This window comes from Marmota marmota, unplaced genomic scaffold, assembly GCF_001458135.2.
Source record: "Marmota marmota marmota unplaced genomic scaffold, marMar, whole genome shotgun sequence".
In the NCBI taxonomy this organism is placed as follows: Eukaryota; Metazoa; Chordata; class Mammalia; order Rodentia; family Sciuridae; genus Marmota; species Marmota marmota.
Window position 1 is genome coordinate 29,366,938 of NW_026000019.1, and position 21,365 is coordinate 29,388,302.

Sequence of the window (21,365 nt, forward strand, 5' to 3'; positions counted from 1 at the left end):
CATACTATGAAGGTATTAACAGACTGAAGGAAAGCCTTTTGTCCTCTGTCCCTGTGAGATCAAGAACAGCTGAATATAGAGAATCTGACCTTTATCTCACCAGTCTGTTTTCTGTTTATTTAATTAACCTTGTTAAGTAATTTTTTCTTTTAAAACTCTACTGGTGTATATTAATCATGTAGAATAATGGGTTTCACTGTGGCATATTTGTACCTGCACATAACATAATTTCATCAATCTCACTACCCAGTACCTCCCTTTAATTAACTTTTAAAGTTACTTTTATTATGCTTACATCCATACAAACCAAGTTTTGTGAATCTCATGTGGAGACTGAGCTTTCTCGTTTAAGGATTCTGACTTATAGCCTGTACCTGTGTTCCAATGTTTCCATTCCAAGAAGAGACTGAAAGGGAAGGAAGGTCAATAGGAATTTACTTGGGAAAAGGGATCCCAGAGGAAGTATTGGTGCTGAAGGCAAGGAAGTGGTTTTAGTCAGTCTCTGAGACTGAGGTACTTCATGCTCATGTGGTGAAACAGAGTGAGTTTTCTCAGTGAAAGTTTTGAGCATCGCTTTAAGAGGCTCACCGCAAAGAGAAACCAAAAAGTTATGTCCTAATGGTTTCCTAGAGTTGAATCTTGACTTTCATAACGTTTGATGCTGGCTCTCACAGACAGATCTGTCTCTAGTCACCATAACTAGGTGAGCAGTTCAAGATAAAGCAAAACACAAAAGTAACCTTCAAATGTGACATTGTAGCAAAGATAGCAAAAGTTTTCACTAGGAAGATTCCAAGTGAAGTTTGGACTCTGTCTGAAGTGATCATACAGAGGAACTGATCAAGCCTCTATACTTAGAGATTAAAAACAAACTTGAAACTGAAGGGCAAGGCATTTAAGTAACACGATGACAATCAGCAATGACAAAATTATGAAATTGTGAAGAAAATATAAACTCCTGGTGGCATATGAGAAGGACTGATTCATAGATTTCTTAATCATATATTTTTACCTTCTGGTGTGTGTCTGAACTTTATATTCGTGTACCTTCTGGTGTATATCTTTTTTTTAATTCCAAAAAATTTGTTATATATGACAGCAGAATGCATCACAATTCATATACACATATAAAGCACATTTTTTTTCGTATCTCTGGTTGTATACAAAATGTATTCACACCATTTGTGTCTTCATACATGTACTTAGGGTGATGATGTCCACCTCATTCCACCATTTTTTTTACCCCCTTTCTCCTTCCCTTCTCCTTCCTCTCCTCTGCCCTATCTAGAATTCCTCTAATCTTCCCATGCTCCGCCTCCCAACACCACTATGAATCAGCCTCTTAATATCAGAGAAAACATTTGGCATTTGTTTTTTTATGATTGGCTAACTTCACTTAGCATCATATTCTCCAACTCCATCCATTTACCTGCAAATGCCATGATTTTATTCTCTTTTATTGCTGAGTAATATTCCATTGTGTATATATACCACATTTTCTTTACCCACTCATCTACTGAAAAGCATCTAGGTTGGTTCCACAGTTTAGCTACTGTGAATTTTGATGCAATAAACATTGATGTGGCTGTGTCCCTGTAGTATGCTATTTTTAAGTCCTTTGGGTATTTCCTGAAATCAATTGAAGAATATTGGTATTAGTTCTTCTTTAAAGGTCTTGTAGAACTTGTATCCATCTGGTCCTGGGCTTTTCTTGGTTGGTAGGCTTCTGATGGTGTCTTCTATATTATCTCTTGAAATTGATCTGTTTAAATTGTGTATATCATCCTGATTCAATTCAGGCAAATCATATGACTCTAGAAATTTGTCATTGCCTTTGATATTTTCTATTTTATTGGGGTACAAGTTTTCAAAATAATTTCTAGTTATCTTCTGTATTTCTGTAGTTTCTGTTGTGATATTTCCTTTTTCATCACATATGTTACCAATTTGAGTTTTTTCTCTCCTTTTCTTCAATAGCATGGCTAAGGGTCTGTCAATTTTTCAGAGAACCAAGGTTTTGTTTTGTCAATTTTTTCACTTGTTTCTTTTGTTTCAATTTTATTAATTTCAGCTCTGATTTTAATTATTTCCTGTCTTCTGCTGCTTTGGGTGTTGATTTGTTCTTCTTTTACTAGGGCTTTGAGATGTAATGTTAAGTCATTTATTTGTTGACTTTTTCTTCTTTTAAGGAATGAATTTCATGCAATGAACTTTCTTCTTAGTACTGCCTTCCTAGTGTTGCAGAGATTTTGGTACATTGTATCTGTTCTCATTCATCTCTAAGGATATTTTAATCTCCTCCTTGAAGTCTTTTGAAATCCATTGTTCATTCAGTAGCATATTATTTAGTCTCCAGGGCTTGGAGTATCTTTTATTTTTTATTTTATCTTTGATTTCTAATTTCATTCCATTATGATCTGATAGAATGCAAGGTAATATCTCTATTTTTTTTATATTTGCTGAGAGTTGCTTTGTTGCATAGTATATTGTCTATTTTAGAGAAGGATCCATGTGCTGCTAAGAAGAAAGTGTATCTGTTCATTGAAGGATAAATTATTCTATATATGTCAGTTAAGTCTAAGTTATTGATTGTATTATTGAGTTCTTGATTGTATAATTGTGTTCTATAGTTTCTTTGTTCAGCTTTTGTTTGGAAGATCTCTCCAGTGGTGAAAGAGGTGTATTAAAGTCACCCAGAATTATTGTGTTGTGGTCTATTTGACTCTTGAACTTGAGAAAAGTTTGTTTGATGAATGTAGACAGTCTATTGTTTGGGGCATATAAATTTATTATTGTTATGTCTTGTTGATGAATGGTTCCCTTAAGCAGTATGAAATATCCTTCTTTATCCCTTTTGATTAACTTTGGCTTGAAGTCTACTTTACTTGATATGAGGATAAAAACCCCTGCTTGCTTCCACAGTCCATGTGAGTGCTATGATTTTTCCCAACCTTTCACCTTCAGTCTGTGGATGTCTTTTCCTATGAGTCTTTTTGAGGAAGCATATTGTTGGATCTTCTTCTTCTTCTTTTTTAATCCAATTTGCCAGTCTAAGTCTTTTGATTGGTGAGTTTAGGCTATTAACATTCAGGGTTATTAATGAGACATACTTTGTATTCCCAGCCATTTTGTTAATTTTTGGTATTTAACTTGACTTGATTTCTCCTTTGATTAGTTTTCCCTTTAGTGAAATACCTCCCTTTGCTGATTTTCATTGTTGTTTTTCAATTTCTCTTCATGGAATATTTTGCTGAGGATGTTCTGTAGTGCAGGCTTTCAAGTTGTAAATTCTTTTAACTTTTGTTTATCATGGAAGGTTTTTATTTCATCATCAAATCTAAAGCTTAATTTTGCTGGATATATGGTTGGCATCCATTTTCTTTCAGAGCTTGGTATATATTGTTCCAGGATCTTCTAGTTTTAAGGGTCTGGATTGAAAAATCTACATAATCTAATTAGTTTTCTCCTTTATGTAATCTGATTCCTTTCTCTCGTGGCTATCAATATTCTCTCCTTATTCTTTATGATGGGCATTTTCATTATAATGTGCCTTGGTGTGGATCTGTTGTGATTCTGTACATTTGGCATCCTGTAAGTATCTTGAATTTGGTTTTTCAATTTGTTCTTCATGTTTGGAAAATTTCTGATATTATTTCATTGAATAGACTGCTCATTCCTTTGGTTTGGAACTCTATGCCTTACTCTGTCCCAAAATAACCCTTAAATTTGGTCTTTTATGCTATAATATATTTTTTTGAATGTTCAGCTCATGGTTTCTTACCATTTTCACTGTGTGGTCTACATCTTTTTCAAGATTATATATTTTATCTTCATTGTCTGAGGTCCTGTCTTCCAATGGTCTAATCTGTTGGTGATGCTTTCAATTGAACTTTAAATTTGGTTTATTGTTTCTTTCATTTCAAGGATTTCTGGTTTTTTATTTTTTTAAAGAACCTCCATCTCCCTATTGAAGTAATCTTTTGCTTCCTGTATTTGTTTATGTAGCTCTTTGTCAAAATGGTCTTTTGCTGCCTGTATTTGCTCCTTTAATTCACAGAACATTTTAACTATGGACATCCTGAACTCCTTCTCTGTCATTTCTTCTGCTGTGCTGGCCATGGATTCTAATAATGTGGTATCTTGATTTGTTTGGGGCACTTTCTTCCCTTGTCTTTTCATGTTGCTTGTGTGTCTTCTCTTCTAGCTCTGGGGATCCAAGGCATTACCTTATTTTTTAGCCCCTGTAGAGTTCCAATACCTTTGAGGTGAAGGAGAATGTTAGCAGATCCCAGTATAAACAATATACACCCTAAAAATCAATGTTTGTTATTAAGACTTTTCCAGTTTGATCACAATGTACAGAAATGGTGAACTGAATTATTATCTACAATATACTCAGTAGGTTTGTAAAAGAGTTTACAGTTTCTGATGGTGGACAAAGAACCAGGCATCAGGAGTAGGATGATACGGTGATGAGGTAGGAGGTGAGGATATGGTGTTAGTATATCTTAGGAAATGTGAAAGAGAAATCTAAAGAGGAAGATTAGCAGGAGAAGAGGAGGAAGTAATTTGGGGTAGACAAGTAAGTGGGAAGACAGTAGAGTACATAAAACAAACACACATATATATTAAGAAAAGTAAAAAAGGTTAAAATAGTAGAAATTGGTGGAAAAAAAGAGAAAAGGAAAACAAATAAACAACCAAAAGAATATATAACACAACCATAATATACTATTCAGACATCCCAGTCCTCAAAATCCTAATTCATGCAAAGTACTTAGTTTCATGTACATTGGGGATATGAGGGTGAGAGGATAGAAAGGGAGAAAAAAAAATGAAACCTTGAAGGAAGAAACAGGGATAGTTTCAGTTGGAGATCAGTATCTTTCCTGCTTCCCTTCTCATCCACTAGGTGGGGTTGTCTGTTGTTAGGTGGTATCTGCACCCTCAGGATGGTGAAGGTAACCAGGGTGTCACTGTGCTGGGTTAGTGTCTACTGGGGAGAGGGGGGAGTTAGAAACTGGGTACCTGGCCAGCCAGAGTCCCAAATTTTGAGTTGTCCCCATTGAAGTTGGTGATAAAGGTGGCCCAAGATGGAAGTTCCTGCTTTCAGTGATGGGGTGTTGGTTTGGGTGATTGGGAGCCAGGCGATCGCATTGGATGATGAATTCAGAGTCGAGCTCTGTGTCTTCAGTATATGGCTTTCAGATGACTTCAGAGCCTGTGTGAAGGCCACTGCGTATAGGGAACTGTCTCCCTTCTTGCAGAGTCCCAAGGTGGCAGCGACCCGGGGAGCCCCATGTTGGTGGATTGGGATCCACATGGGAGTGGCAGCCAGAGTTTTTGTATGTGGGAAGCTACCCGGTGTCCTGCATTGGAGCAGTGTCTCTGATTTCTGCTAGCATGGGTGGCCGAAAGTTCTGCATGGGTGCTGATGGTCCCACTGGGGTACCTGGTAGTCCTGTGTGGGCGAGTAGTTGGGAGACCTACTCTTGACTCTGGAGTCTGGAGCATGATTCCTGCATGGAAGCAGGAATGTCGCTTGCAGAGAAGCAGTATTCTCACTACTTGAGTCCCAGGCATAGAGCTACACAGAATGCTGCCTCCCTCTGGCCCGCCATCTTGGATCTCCTTCTGGTGTATATCTTTATACTGCATTTTTGCACTTTAGTTAAATGACAGTATTTATGAATATGGTTGAATATTATCTTAGGTGGAGTTCCCAAGAAACAGAACTGAGATTTGCCTGCAGGTTTCTTGGAGGGTGCACTCAGGAACCGTCCAATAGAGAGAGGGAAACTGGGCTGGGCAGAAGGAGAAGTTAAACTACATTGCACTTATAATGGGGGATATAGCCAATCCCCCAGGTACTAGAGAGCTTGGATGCCTCCAATTCTCCCTTATTAAGGCAAGAAGGCTGTGACCTTGAATGTCACCAAAGGGCAATCCTTGAATTCAGGCTGCCTCCAGGGAGGGGTGTAACAATATGCCAGGAGCTCCTTCAGCATAGGGCATCTCTGGGAGACAAACTCTGCTCTCTTGGCTGCCTGTACTCCTGCACACTGGAGGAAGCCATGCTTTGGTTGTGAGCTCAGGGATCTGGATGGTGACAGTCCAGCTACTGTAAGTAAATAGTTTAGTGTAAGTAAAAGCCAATGGAGTTGGTAGGGCACAGATGAAAGTGAGTTATGGAAAACCTAGAAGGATAAATTCATCATAGGAAATCATAGGTATATTTTTTGTTATTTTCATGCTTCGGGGGCTCAGGGATCATGTCCTTGAGTGGCCATTTTTGTTTGGACTGGTATATAATTTAAAGAACTAAGCAGAGTGATCTTGTGTTTTATTTTCATTCTGCTAGCCTGAGAATAAATTGATGAAATTTGGAGAAGTACTTGTAAAGGAAGAATCCAATAGTGAGGCCCAGCAGGGAAGACTGGATGTGGTGGGGTTGTACAAACCATCCAACAGAGGGGCCTCTTTGAGCAAGGCCTATAATGTGTATCCATCCATCTCTTGTGCCTCTATGGGCTGATCCACTGAGTTTTCATCCTTTTGGTTACAGAGTTGGGCTTTTTCATTTGGCCACTAGGGGGCAATGTTTAAGAGTGTGCTCTGACTTCAGAAGGCTAAGGTTCAAACACTATTTCTTCCACTTGTTAGTTGTATGATCTTGGGCCTTTCACATAACATAGGTAAGCCTCTATTTGATTGTCTATATAATGAAGATAGTAACTGTGCTTACTATGGAAGTTTGCTAGGAATATTAAATTGAAATAATGCTTCTTTAACCCCTAAGTCAGTGGCTCAAAGGAAGGAAGATGCATGTAGTCAGGTGCATGATGGACTAAGATGAAATGTGAGACTAGAGATGTATGTACCAAATGTATGAAAGTTGTTTTAAGCCATCAATATTTAGGGAAAAAAAGCTGTCATTTATATTTGGAAACCACAGTTTCATTGATATTGAACCCTGGAACAGGAACATCTTTCACCATTGTGGAAGTGCATAATTTGATATTTAATTGGGAAAACTGAAGCTGTAGGTCATGACCTTGATGTCATGAACCAACAAATGTCAAACCCAACTGACTGATGAGGCTTCTAGTATCTGGAACTCCTTCATCCTATGGCTCTGAGGCATGCTTATTGATAAAGCATCAGGGTTAGTATTCAGGAAGATGATGGATCCAGGTGTCAGCGACACAGCTTTTATGTTTCACATATGCACACATCCTTCCATTCGCCAGAGCCAGCTTATCACCCCTGGACCTCACTTAACCTGAGAACATCAGAATAATCCTGTGCCTCTTTATTCTTCTTCTCCCTCTTTCTGCTCATCTGATTTCCAAGTTGGGATGGCTATCCTGACTTATCACCAGTTGCTTTAATTCTTTTCATCATTTTATAATTTCCTCTTATCTACTTTGGTAAATAAGAAAAAAAAAAGAGAGGTAAGAGTAAACTAGAAATTTTCTAATTATACAGAAAACATTTGGGGTCAAAAGACCTCTTTGACACTCCCTGCAAAAAACCTACCCCACTGTGCTACTTCTCACCATTAAATTAAAAATTAGACTTGCCAGAATGGAAGAAAAGCCTAGAGTTGCCTTTTATTATCATGCAAATAGCATGATAGATTATTATCATTAAAAGTTCATTAATAAATGATTAATATAAATGTTGAGATATAAATTTAAAAAGGAAACCTGTTCTTGTCATCAGGTACCCTTTTGCAGGTCAACATAAGGAGGGTTCCTTCAGCCAGGCTTCCCATTGATATTTGAAGGTTAACTGAGTCTTGGGTGTGATGGATCATTTTAATTTTACTATAAACTCCCCTGCCTGCCATCATCTCTGCCATCACCCCTGAATCAGGCTTGTCACTTGTATTATCAATATGAGTGACATTGAGCAGACATGGTCAAGCAAGAGGGAAGAATTGCAGGCTATGAAGCCAGGTCATTTTTAGAGCTGTGGTTCTATTAACAGTACAAGGGAAGTCTAGTTGAGAAGGTGCTTCGAATCCTCTGACAATCGGTGATTTAGGATGTGTTGACTGAACTCTTCATTATACATCTGGATAGAAATGCAGAGCACGTAGTTTTGAATGCACATCTTGAGTTTTAGGGTTTGGGTTGAGATTGAGTCTTGGTGATTTGAGTTTGGAACACATATTTAACAAACATGCATTTAGGTCTTATATATTTCAGTTTCTGATGATTATTTTCTTTCATTCATAAACATGAGACAGTTTCTGCCCCTGTGATGTTTGCATTTAAAAAAAGGGGGGGGGCAGAGATGACACTAAACCATGTCGTGAAGCGACATGATAATGATGATAGTAATAATAATGGGCCATTGGTGCTGAGTGCTTTCCATCTTTCAATTACTTTGTTTAGTGTTTTAAGTGCAAAAAACCTTTTCGTTTTCATAACACCCCCATGGATTAGGTGCTATCAGGGTCTATTAGGAACTCTCAAGGAATAGATACTTCAGCAGATTAAGGGACTTGCATAAAACCACACAAATCGATGGAGCAGGTATTTCAGCTTCTATGGTATGGAGTCAGATCTGTGCACTTCCTTGCTTTATGTTGCCGAGATAGGCAGCTCTTTGTATCCTGGGAATAAACAGTAGGAACACTAAACCCAGGATCATGCAGAGAGGGTTCAAAACGACTTTGAAGAAAGTGAAATGTAAAGGGAGACCTGGATGTGAATAGTAATGACCCAAAGGAAGGGGGAAGATGAAATGAATGGCAAGATCTTTGGGGGGCAGGTGTAGCTTGGAGTGTGGGAAAGGCCTGAGCATAGAGGGCAGATGAGATCACAGCAGGAGACCAGAGACCAACACACAGCCTGGGTGGATCACCCACCCAAGTTCCAGAGGTGGGAAGAGGAGGCTCTGACGATGTAGGCAATGACATGACTCAGAAGCTGGGGAGACGTGAAGATGCGCCCCCAGGCCTGCACTTTGGCCTCCGCCTTGGTGCCTTTACATTGACTTCTTGTTTCAGAACATCATGGCCCCATATGAGCAGAGCAAACCAGACGAAAAGTCTCGGAATGAGGGGTAAAATCTGGAGGACGTGAATAATGAATGATCTGCAGCATGATTCCTGGATCTGAGATAGAACTGACAAAACCTCTGAACTTTATCTCCTCCCCGCAGCTTTACTGAGAAATAACTGAGGAAGAAAAACTGTGTATATTTACAGGGTATATGATGCTTTCATATAGTACCTCTTATAAATGATGGCTGGAATCAAGCTAATTTACTTATATGGCTCACATAGTTTTCCTTTTGCTGTGTGCATGGTGAGAACACTGGGGATCTGTTCTCTGAGCAGCTTTGGAGTCTACACTACATTATTGATCCCCATCCTCTTTGAAGTACTGTCTGCCTTGCCTTCCAACATGCCACCAGCTCTTGCCTCTTTCCTCTAGTGCTCTGACCTTGCTCTCTAAGTCTCCCTTTTCCTCTTTCTCCTCTCCCCCACTCCTGACGGTCTGAACTCTGCATGGCTCCTCGGCCACCTTCTTACCACTCCACCTGCCCCCTCCGACTGTCTCATCCTATTCACAGCATCAGTTGCCATCTGTATTCTGACGCCGAACACGTTATTGTCTGGAGCTCTGACCTTTCATCTAAGCTCCAGGCTCATATATTCAATTAAACATCTCCATTTACATTTCTCATGAGTACCTCAAACTCAGCACTTCCCACACTCACTCACAATCTTCTCACCTACTCTGACCTCCTCCTACTCCTCCTCCTCCAGTGTCCCCAGTCTCTGTAATGATACCATCAGTCCCCTACTTTCCTGGCCCAGAAATCTAAGAGTAGTTGAATCCTCATCTGTTTTGATTGGGTTTTTAGTGCACATATGTCAGATTTGAGGCTTTCCAGCATCTTTTAAATAATTTGCATGCAATGATCTTTACCTCCCAAACTAGAAGTATAATCTCAGTTTCTCTTACAGGATGGATGGATGCAGGTGATTTGGTTTTACCCTGTCTGATGCTCCAAGTAAGGCTTCAATTGGAAGTCCTTAGCATGATATCCAGGCACCCGTGGAGCTTCCATCTTGCCGATAGAGCTGGCTTTAGAAGAGTTTGTGCTCTTGGCAATAGTGGCAATGGAAAAGTAAGAGTCCTGACACAGTTGGCATTAGTGCTGCAGATACAGTGATTGCATTGCAATCATGTCTTGTCATCCTGTGTTTGGTGGCCCAAGCAGTGAACTTAAATCATTCAGAAGAGTTTTGCTGTGTGGTGCGTGGTATGTGTTAGTGGGTAGGGGAGGAGGTGTGGGGCACATGGTGGTATAAATGTGTGTGGGAGGAGGCGGAGGGCACATGGTGTATGTGGTGAGGGAAGAGGTATGGGGAGCATAGTGGTGTAAGTGTGTGAGGGAGGAGGTGTGAAGAACATGGTGTATGTGGGTGAGGAAGGAGGTATGGGGCACCTGGTGTATGTGGTGTGGGAGGTCGTGGAGGGCACATGGTGGTGTATGTAGTGTGGGAGGAGGTGTGGGGCACATTGTGGTGTTATGTAGTGAGCAAGCAGGTATGGGGCACATGATGGTATATGTGATCTGGAGGAAATGGGAACATGGTGGTATATGTGGTGAGGGAATAGGTGTGTGGAGCATAGTGGTGTAAGTATGTGAGAGAGGAGGTGTGAAGAACATGGTATAAGTGGCTGAGGGAGGAGGCGTGGGGAACATGGTGTATGTAGGTGAGGAAGGAGGTGTGGGGCACCTGGTGTATGTAGTAGGGGAGGAGGTGTGGGGCACATGGTGGTGTTATGTGGTGAGCAAGCAGGTATGGGGCACATGGTAGTGTATGTGGTCAGGAGGAAATGGGAACATGGTGGTGTATGTGGTGTGGGAGGAGGTGTGGGGCACATGGTGGTGTATGTGGTAGGGGAGGAGATGTGAGGAACATGGTGTAAGTGGTGTAGGAGGAGATGTGGGGAACGTGGTGTGTGTGGTCAGGAGGGAGTGGGAACATAGTGGTGTGTGTGGGAGGGGAGGAGGTGTGGGGCACATGGTGGTGTATGTGGTAGGGGAGGAGATATGAGGAACATGGTGTAAGTGGTGTAGGAGGAGGTGTGGGGAACGTGGTGTGTGTGGGAGGGGAGGAGGTGTGGGGCACATGGTAGTGTGTGTGGTAGAGGAGGAGGTGTGGAACACATGGTTTTGTATGTGGTGGGCAAGGAGGTGTGGGGATCACAGTGATAGACTTCTATGAGTTTGGGCTGGTCTTTTGTTTTATTTAGCCTTTCCAGTGATCTCTGAGTTCTTATTTTTAATAAAGTCTCTTTCTCCTTAAATTAGGAGGAGTATATTTTGTTATTTGCAGTAAGAATCTTCACCAATTCCAGAGATTTCAGATAATTGATTTCTGGTAGAAAGTCTGTCTGTGTTTTGAGCTGTGCACCCGTGCAGGGGAGGAAGTGGTGAGCAAGAACTAGAAATGGGAGGGGCTGGAGGAGTTCAGGGACTGTTCTTCTAGACTTTGATTATTTGATGTATTTGTACTCCTAAAAAAACAGTTTCTATATAGTGAACCTATAAATATTCTAAGAAGGCAGGGCAGAGCAATGGAAAAATAAATGTATATCTTAACCGAAAACAGTAGGGTTAAAATTCTAATTAGACCATAAGTCATGCAAAAAGTGCCTTGAGATTTCTAAGTCCCAGCACATACATTATGTATTTGTTTACTTATTTATGTAGTACTGGGGTGCTGCTGTATCATTGAACTACATCCCCATCCCTTTTAATTTTTTATTTTATGACAGGGTCTTGCTCAGTTGCTTAGGTTGGTCTCACATTTGTGACCCTTCTGCTTCAGCCTTCCACATTGCTGGGAACACAGGCATGTGCCACCATGTCTGGCAAGAACCCTCACTTATGAGGCACGAGCAATATATTGCATAGAGTAGCTGTGAGGTTACATGAAATAACCTGTGGAAGGGACCTAGCCCTTAGTGGCTGAGTGATAAAGGTCAGTTCTTTGTGCTACAGGCAATCGGGGACTATAGAAAACGGTCCAAGTGTTGAATACATGGGTGTGATCTGTGAGATATGACTTCTCCATTACATTGGCCTAATAATCCACATTTTATATTCTCGCTTAATAAAAATCTAATTCTAAAAGGACCAGTCCAAGTACTTTTTGTTCCCTAATGGATCCTTCTCAATTTCATTTAGCTGGAAGTATTTAATTCCACCTCTGAAATATTATTTTGTATGTCACATTTGGAACTGATGGCACAGTACATAGATCCCTAGGATGAAAGAGTAGAAAGGTATTTCAGTGAGCATCAAGCAGAGCCTCTGAAGTTTTAAGTCTAATCTTTATCTTTGGCAAGTTGATACATTACTATAGATTAAAATTCAGACAGTATTAAGAAGGACAATAAAGAGTAGCTCTCTGCCCCACTCCCAAATCTCACTCACCAGCAGTACCTACTTTTAAAAGTCTTTTCTAATATTATGATCTAGTCCTTTGCTTTTCAATTTTAGTTATTATCTATTGATTTTCCTCAATAGAAGATCAACAATTTTTTTGGTTGTAGATGGGCACAATACCTTTATTTTGTTTATTTACTTTTTTATGTGGTGCTGAGGATCGACCCCAGTGCCTCACACGTTAGGTGAGCACGCTCTACCACTGAGCCACAACCCCAGCCCCTGAACTTGTATTTTCTTACACCTATAATTTCTTATGTTGCAAGACATTTGCGTCTCCTAAGTATATGTGATTCTCCCTTCCTGTTTCTCCAGTATATTCATTTCAAAATCTCTGGTTAAATCAATATCTGGTGTTTTACATTTCTATAACCACACAAATATAACTCACAGTTACGCCCTGTACGATGTTTACATTTTCTCACACACATACAGCACACATTTTTTCCCCCTTTGGAAATATTCTTTCTTGAGATTTATGTCCTCCTATTTAAATTTGGACAGATTGCTCACTATTCTTGTACAAGTCAAAGTTCAGGGGCTTCTCAGCATTGTCATTGTGAGGTATTATGGAAAAATGTTTGTGTTTTCCTAAAGCTCACGTTGAAATTCTAAACACCTGTGTGATGGTATCAGGAAGTGAGGCCTCTAGGACCTAGGTAGATTATATCCTAATAAATAGGACTCCAGAACACCCACTTCATGTGACAATGCAGCCGGAACAGGACCATCTATGAACCAGGATTCAAGTTTGCACCAGATACTGAATCTACTCACACCTTGGTTTTAGACTTCTCCGCCTCTAGAACTGTGAGACATAAATGCCTGTGTTTGAAGACCCCTGGTATTTTTGTTATGGAGGCTCAAATGGACTAAGACATGGAGATATCTGAAAAATTTTGTTGCTTCCTTACATTTACAGGTAATTAATTGCCAGCTAGGTATCCAACACCAGCCTGAATTTTGTTTTCCCTCAAATACTAAAATAATTGTTCCACTTTCACTTCTTCCAGTGCTGTTTGTGTCAAGAAGGCTAATGCCATCTGTAATCCTAATCTTTAAATGGGATGTCTTCTTCCTAAGGAATATTTTAGGATCTTCAGTCTCTTTGGTATTTTGTAATTTAAAGGATTTGCCTGGAACAGAAGAAAGATCTAAAATCAATCATCCTTAGAATGATTCTATCTGTGATTCTAAAAGAAGAACAAATTAAATTCGTAGTAAGTAGAAAGAAAGAAATAGTGCAAACCACAGCTGAGATCAATGACATTGAAAACAGAGAATCAGTAGAGTAAGTCAATTGAAACCAAAATCTAATTCTTTGAAAAGATCAACAAAATTGATAAACCAACCCAGACTAGCTAAAAAGAAAAGACAGAAAACAGATAACTAATATCTGAGACATAAAAGAAGAGATATCACTACAGATTCCATAGACACTGAAAGGCTAATATGATCACAAATCCATGTCCTCAAATTTGATAACCTAGATGAAATGGACCAGTTCCTTCCAAAACACAGCCTGCCAAAACTCACAAAAGAAGAAATAAAGAATCCTACTAGATCTCTATTTATTGAAGAATTTGAATCAGTAATTAATAACCTTTTATAACGTAAAGCACCAGGTTCACACAGGTTCACTGGTGGCTCTGCCAAACACTGATGCAAGAAATTATACAAAGTTTCTACAGTCTCTTTCAGAAGTTAGAAGCAAAGAGAATACTAAGTTATCTTATGAAGGTAGAATTATCTCATATCCCTACCAAACAAAGACTTTATATGGAAAGAAAATCACAGGCCACTGTCTCTCGTGAATATACATGCAAAATTCCTCAGCAAAATATTAGCCAGTTGAATCTAGCAACATATAAAAACAATTATAAATCACGACCAAGTGAGAATTGCCCTTATATGCAAGGCTGTTCAACATTAGAAAATCAGTTAATGTAATCTCTTATATCAACAGGTTAAAGAAGAAAGATCCAGAATTCATCTATGAAAGGGAGGGGGCATATGAACAAGGGGATTAGCAAGGATGGTGGAATGTGATGGACATCATTATCCAAAGTACATGTATGAAGTCACGAATTGGGTGTCAACATACTTTATGTACAAACAGAGATATGAAAAATTGTGGTATATATGTGTAATAAGAACAGTAATGCAAAAACAAAAACAAAGTACATGTATAAAGACATGAATTGATGTGAACATACTTTACATACAAAGATATGAAAAATTGTGCTCTATATGTGTAATAAGAATTGTAATGCATTCTGCTGTCGTATTTAAAAAATAAAATCAATTATAAAAAAGAAGAAAGATCACATGATCATGTTAATAAATGCAGAAAAACATTTGACAAAGGCCAATACCCAATCATGAGAATGTGGCAAATTAGGGATAGGGGAGTCTTCTCAACTTGATCAAAATTGTCTACAAAAAATCCTACAGCTAACATCATAATGGTGAAAAACTCAAAGCTTTCCTGCTGATATCAAGAACAAGGCAAGACCTCTCTTACTACTTCTTTTGAACATATATTGGAAGTCCTAGCTAAGGAAAGGAAGGAAATTATGCAAGAAAATGGAATAAAAGGAGTATAGATTAGATAGGAAGAAATAAACTGCCTTTGCACATGATATGGTCATCTTGGAAGAAAATCTGAAATAACTAAAGAACTGGAACCAGTAAGTGATTATAACAGTAAGTACACAAGATTAATATACAAAAAGATATAGGATTCATATACAAAAATCAATTGCTTTTCTATACATAAGCAATAAATGGAATTTAAAATTGAAAAAAAGACAGTATCATTTGAATTAGCACCATCAAAAATGAAGTACTTAGGTATAAATCTATCCATGTCATATATATCTATATATCTATATATATATAGATATATCTATATCTATCTATCTATCTATCTATATATATATATATATATATATATATATATATATATATGGTATTTTGTAATTTAAAGGATTTGCCTGGAACAGAGAAAGATCTAAAATCAATCATCCCTAGAATGATTCTATCTATGATTCTAAAAGACCCAAGTTAAATTTGTAGTAAGTAGAAGGAAAGAAATAGTGCACACCACACACAAACACACACACACACACGTGTGTGTGTGTGTGTGTGTGTGTATGTATATAGATGAGTAAAACAGCAGAACTCTGAAAAAATGAAAATAAATTGAAGAAGAACTAACTAGAGGGAGATATATTCCATGTTAATGGTGAGAAAGATTCAATATTTTCAAGATGTTGCATCTTCCGACTTCATATATACATGCAATGCAATCAAAATCCCCGAGAGTTACTTTGTGAATATTCACAAATGGACTTTAAATTTTATACAGAGAAGCAAGAGAGCTAGAAGAACCAACACTACTGGAGAAAAATGACCAGTTGTAGGAGCTGATGCTCCCCAACTTAAAGCTACAGGAGTCAAGATAGTGTGATGGTGGCAAAAGAATAGATGAAGAAACCAGTTAGACCCACATCAAACCAAATTAATCGATCTTTAACAAAGGAACAAAAGTAATACAATGGATGAAGTCTACTCTTTTCAGCAAGTGATACTGGACACTGGTATCCACATGCAATAAATAATAATAATTTAAATAGACTTTCTATCCTTCACTAAAAAATAATGCAAAATATGAACATAAAACAAACTATAAACCTCTTAGATGATAAGAGAAGAAAAGTGAGATGACCTTCAGTATGGCTTGCTCACTCTATCTATCTATCTATTTATCTATCACTCATCTCTCTATTTTCCAGTACTGGGATTAAACCCAGGGGCACTTTTACCACTGAACTACATTCCCAGCCCTTTTTATTTTTCACTTTTGAGGCAGGGTCTTGCTAAGTTGTCCATATTGGCCTCAAACTGTGATCCTCCTGCCTCAGCCTCTATGGGGGCTGGGATTTTTAGATATATTTTTATACACAGCCTCCTGAGTGGCTGCATTTTTAGTGGCAATGACTCTTTAGATATCCTGCATGGACTTGAGCCATGAAAGGAAAAAGCTGAAAGCTGGACTTCATGAAAATTAAAAATTTCTGCTCTGCAAATAACTATCAAGCAAATGAAAAGCTACAGACTGAAAGAAAATATTTGCAGGAACCACATATGATAAGTACCCTGAATATGCAGAAAACTCTTAAAATTCAACAAAAAGAAAAGTAAGAACACTATTAAGGAAGAGGCCAAGCACTTTAAGAGACTCTTCACCAAAGAAGGTAGACAAATGACAAATATATATGTGGGGAAAAAAATGGTCCACATCAACATTATCAGGACCTGCAAATTAAAGCCACAATGAGATGCCAGTGCATATCCATTTGGCCAAGTTTGCAACACTGACAACACCAAATGAACTGCAAGGATATGGAACAACAGGAACTCTATTTGGCTGCTAGTGGAAATGCAATATGGTAGACACTTTGGAAGACCATCCTGTGGTTTCTTATAGAATTAAACATACTTTTACTTTATGATATTGGAATAACACTCCTTGGTATTTACACAAAGGAACTGAAAACTTAGGTTTATATAAAAATCAGCACAAGGCTATTTATGGCAGCTTTATTCATAATAGTCAAACTTGGAAGACTTTATCCTTCAGTAAGAGAATGGATAAACAAACTGTAGTGCATCCAAATGATAGAATATTATTCAGCACTAAAAACGAATGAGACATTAAAGCATAAACAGACATGGAGAAAACTTAAATGCATATTACTAAGTGAAAAAGCCAGCCTAAAAAGCCTGCTTGATGTGTGATGCCAACTCCAGTACATTCCGGAAAAGGCGAAATGATGGAGATAGTAAAAAGATCAGTGGTTGCCAGAGGTCGGTGGGTGGTGGGGGCAAGCATGAGTAGGCAGAGCACTGTTTATGTTTTGCTGAGGTGGAAGCTTAAGTGTAATTCATTTTTTTTTCAAACCTATAGAATGCACAACACCAAGTGAGCCCTAAGGTGAACTGTGGACTTTGGGCAGTACTGATGTACTCATGTAGGTTCATCAGTGGTAAAAACAGTGTAGGTTCATCAGTGGTGGCCAATGTGACAGGGATGTTGAGGTTACAGGAGGCTCTGCATGTGTGGGGAAAGGGGACCATGGGAAATCTGGACTTTGGGCTCAGTTTTTCTGTGAACCTAGAGTTGATTTTAAAAATAAAGGTCTGGGGCTGGGGCTATAGCTCAGTTGGTAGAGTGCTTGCCTTGCATGCACAAGGCCCTGGGTTCAATCCCCAGCACCACAATAAATAAATAAATTCTGTTAAAAACTTAAGGAATAAAGTTATGTGCTTTTCCTTGTGCTATGCCATTGTTTATTAAATGAGATATTATTTCCTAGATAACTTTCTTTTCTCCATTCTCTCGGTTTACCCTTCCCCGAGCACTTGTTAGCTAGTTATCATTCATTCTAGCATAAGCCTTTATTGTCTGCCTTTTCTTTTCTTTTTTCCCATTCCAATTGTCTTCCAGTTTCACTTTTATGGAGATCTTCAACTTTATCTACTACCACTCTATTAACTATGATTTTTTTCTGCTATCACATTCATAAAGTAAATCTCTAAAAATCTCTTTTATTACTGTTTCATTTTCACATTTATCAGCCTACTTTTTTGGTTCATTGATGCAATGCCTTTTCTTATTTCTGTGATGACTTTGTTTTATTCGACCCTGCACTTTGTGCCTATTTCTTTTAAGTTCTTTCTGCCTCAGCCACCTTTTAAATAAGAGGCTTTTCTGAATGTGATTGTCTGTTTGCTCATATTTAACACACACACACACACACACACAAATTGGAGTTCTTGGTGTGTGAATCAGATTTATTTATCAATTAGTTTTATTATAGGATTAGCAGGACAGTGTTTGACTGTTTGTCTTGAGGACCCAAAATGTCAGTAACCATGGCGTTTCTCTCTCTTGGGCCAGTCATGGTGGGTGGTGGAGTGGGGCGTTTGAGGCTTCTGCTGGTTACTCCCACCTGCCTGTTAGCATTCTGGGAGTCAGTGAGAAGAGGGCTTGGGGATCCCATTTTTTTTCCTGTATAGAGTTTTACTTGAGCATGTTGCCTGTGCTCCACACTTCTGTGCCTTGTGTCCCCCACTGGGTATCTCTGATTACAAAACTGGAGGACAAAGACTTATCTTGCTGCCCAGGATGCCACAGTGCACCTGATCCTCACAAAGACCTTTAATAACTGTGCTTTCTTACACTTATTTAGCCCACTTTTATGGAAACTACTGTGTCTCTTTGGGGTTGTGTGGTATGAGCACAATTTTTGTTGGGTTCTCCCAATGGGGTGCCTTTTCTTGTTCACTAAGCTGGTCATGCTGAATCCATCCATTTTCCATCTTCTAGAAATGCATGGATCACTCTCCTCACTGCTGTCCCTGTTGGTACGTTGTAGTTTTATGAGATCCACTCATTCGTTCAACACATACTGTTTAGGGACCTTCTCTGTGCCTGGCATTGTGTCAGGTGAAGTGGGTGCAGGGAGAAATCCCTGCCCTCAGGGGGCTTACATTTTAGGAGCAGGAGTCAGAGGATAGATAAGTCAAATAGACAGTGTGTCAGATAATGGTCAATGCCACATGTCGGGGAAAGTCATGTAGGGAGGGGGCAGACAACATGCTGGTCACAGTGACCTCAGTGATAAGGGGCTTCTTCTGGCAGAAGCTTGGTGATGAGGCTTGCAGCAAGAGATGAAGGAGGCCCTGCAGCTCTTGACGGATCACTGGTGTGGTTAGATGCTCTTCCTGTGCTCTCAAGAGCATCTGCAGCATGGTTTAGTAGAACTGCTTTCATAATGTGTCATTGTCATTATTAAATTATGTGTCTCTTCCCCTGACTTGACACAGCCACTCAGCAGCTGGAACCCTGTCTTCCTTTTATATCCCAGAACCTAATACATCATAGGAAGTGTTCAGAATGTCATTGTTGATTCAATGAATAAGAGATGAGATCCTCATTCAACAATCAGGCCCCAGTGTTCCCGCAGAGCTGACTCACACAGGACCCTTTCTTAGACATCTGTCACTCCAGCGCTTTCCTCCAAGCCACAAAAGCCTCTCATTCCAGCCGGGCTCCTCCACCTCTCCCATACTCTTCCTCATCTGTCCTTTTAAAAACAGTTTTAAAAAGATACCCACCCACCTTCTTTTCTCAGTCTCCAATACAAGTCGTCACCTCCCAGCTTGGGTAAAACTGCTGTGATAAAATATTACTGTATTTCTATCACTTTAGTAATTTTGAACGATCGTTCTTTGCACAGCTGTCGTAAGTTCTTGACTTACTTGTATGGGATCACCCTATTCTGACAGTCGCCCTTTAATGGGCTCATTTTACACTTGAGGATATGGGCACTTTGGAAGGTTGTGATTTGCTGGCTATCACACAGTTACCCAATGACAGCGCCAGGATCTGTTTCTGGCTATACAGCTGTCAGCTGTAGCAGCAAGTCAACACAGTGGGGAATCCTTGAGGCATTCAGAATCACTGACATGGGGAAGGTAGGCGTTGTTCCTTCCAAGCAGATGTCAAGTGCAGGAAATGCGGGGTGGGCTTCCTTTGTTTTATAAGGTACGTCTCAAGAGCGATCATTTTTAAGGTTTCATTTGCGTAAGCAATTTCCCTTTTGTTTGACACCCCCATCTTTCCTCCTCTCCTAGATCATTCTCATCAACATGAAGCAGTCTGTGATTCCTCCCATGTTAGAAAAACAAGGAAACAGACCAAAAAAAAAAAAAAAAATCCAACAACCTTCTCCATCTTATGCCTCCCTCCATTACATTTCTCTAGCTCTTTTACAGCAAAAGAGTAGGGTTTTACTTTCTTTCTTCCTTTTCTCTCCATCTACTTGAATTGAACTTTTTTCCCCTTATCATTTGCCATCAAATCTAGCATTGTTGCTGGTCACCATGGCACACTCTTGGAAGCTAAGGAAGGAGGATCGCAAATTCAAAGTCAACCTCGACAACTTATCGAGGTCTTAAGCAACTTAATAGGATCCTGTCCCCTCCCCCCACAAAAAAGAAAAGAAAAGATAGAAAGAAAAAGAAAGAAAAGAAAAAAAAAGGCTAGGGATATGGCTCAGTGGTTAAGCGCCCCTGGGTTCAGTCCCTGGTACCAATAAAAACAAAACAAAATGAAACAAATAAAACAACAACAACAACAACAAAAAAAACTAGTAATGTCACTGTCATTGGTGACCTCCACATTGCTAATTCTATGTCCTTTCTGCAGTCTTTATCTTACCTAGCATCTCAGAAACATTCAATATATTTGATCTCTTTCTCTTCCTTAACACCACTTTTCCTTGTTTTCTATGTTTTTCACTAACCACTTTCTAAGGCTGGCCAACCTTCTTCCCCATGGGATAGATATTGGAATGCCCAGAAGGTTAGCTTGGGCTTCTTGTTTCTCTCTGCATTTCCTACTTTGGTGGAAGTCACTGATCCTTATGGCTTAACTACTACTACTTTTATGTAAATGACTCTCAAATTTCCATCTTTGGACTAGCACTCTCTCCTGAACTATATCTGAGTACCCGAAGTCCCCTGGAAACCCTAAGTGGTGTCTCCAACTTCACATGTCCAAATTCAAATTTCTTTTGTTTCTTCTAATATATCCCAAATCTTCCCTTAGACATCCTTCCACTTCTCAGTATCAGTAGCAGCAACTTGATATTACTCAGTCCAAGAATCAAAGTGTTTTTCTTACCTCTTTTTTATTTTCAGGACTCCACATCTGATCTATCAGTTAATCCCATTGGCTATAACATATATGAAATATATATATATATATATATATATATATATATATATATATATATATATGCACATATATA

At 39.1% G+C, this 21,365-nt stretch overlaps 1 protein-coding gene across 4 annotated transcripts in view; it reads left to right on the forward strand.

Annotated features, from left to right (window-relative positions):
* The window catches only part of Aim2 (absent in melanoma 2), a 76,205-nt gene that overhangs the window by 22,214 nt on the left and 32,626 nt on the right, over nucleotides 1–21,365 (forward strand). Inside the window, exon 1 of one of the 4 annotated variants that reach the window (XM_015491658.2) lies at nucleotides 10,131–10,149. The exons of the other annotated variants lie outside the window; for them this stretch is intronic. The gene's annotated coding sequence lies outside the window, so the exon portion shown is untranslated. Of the gene's footprint in view, nucleotides 1–10,130; nucleotides 10,150–21,365 lie in introns of those variants that run through there. 4 annotated transcript variants of the gene reach the window in all.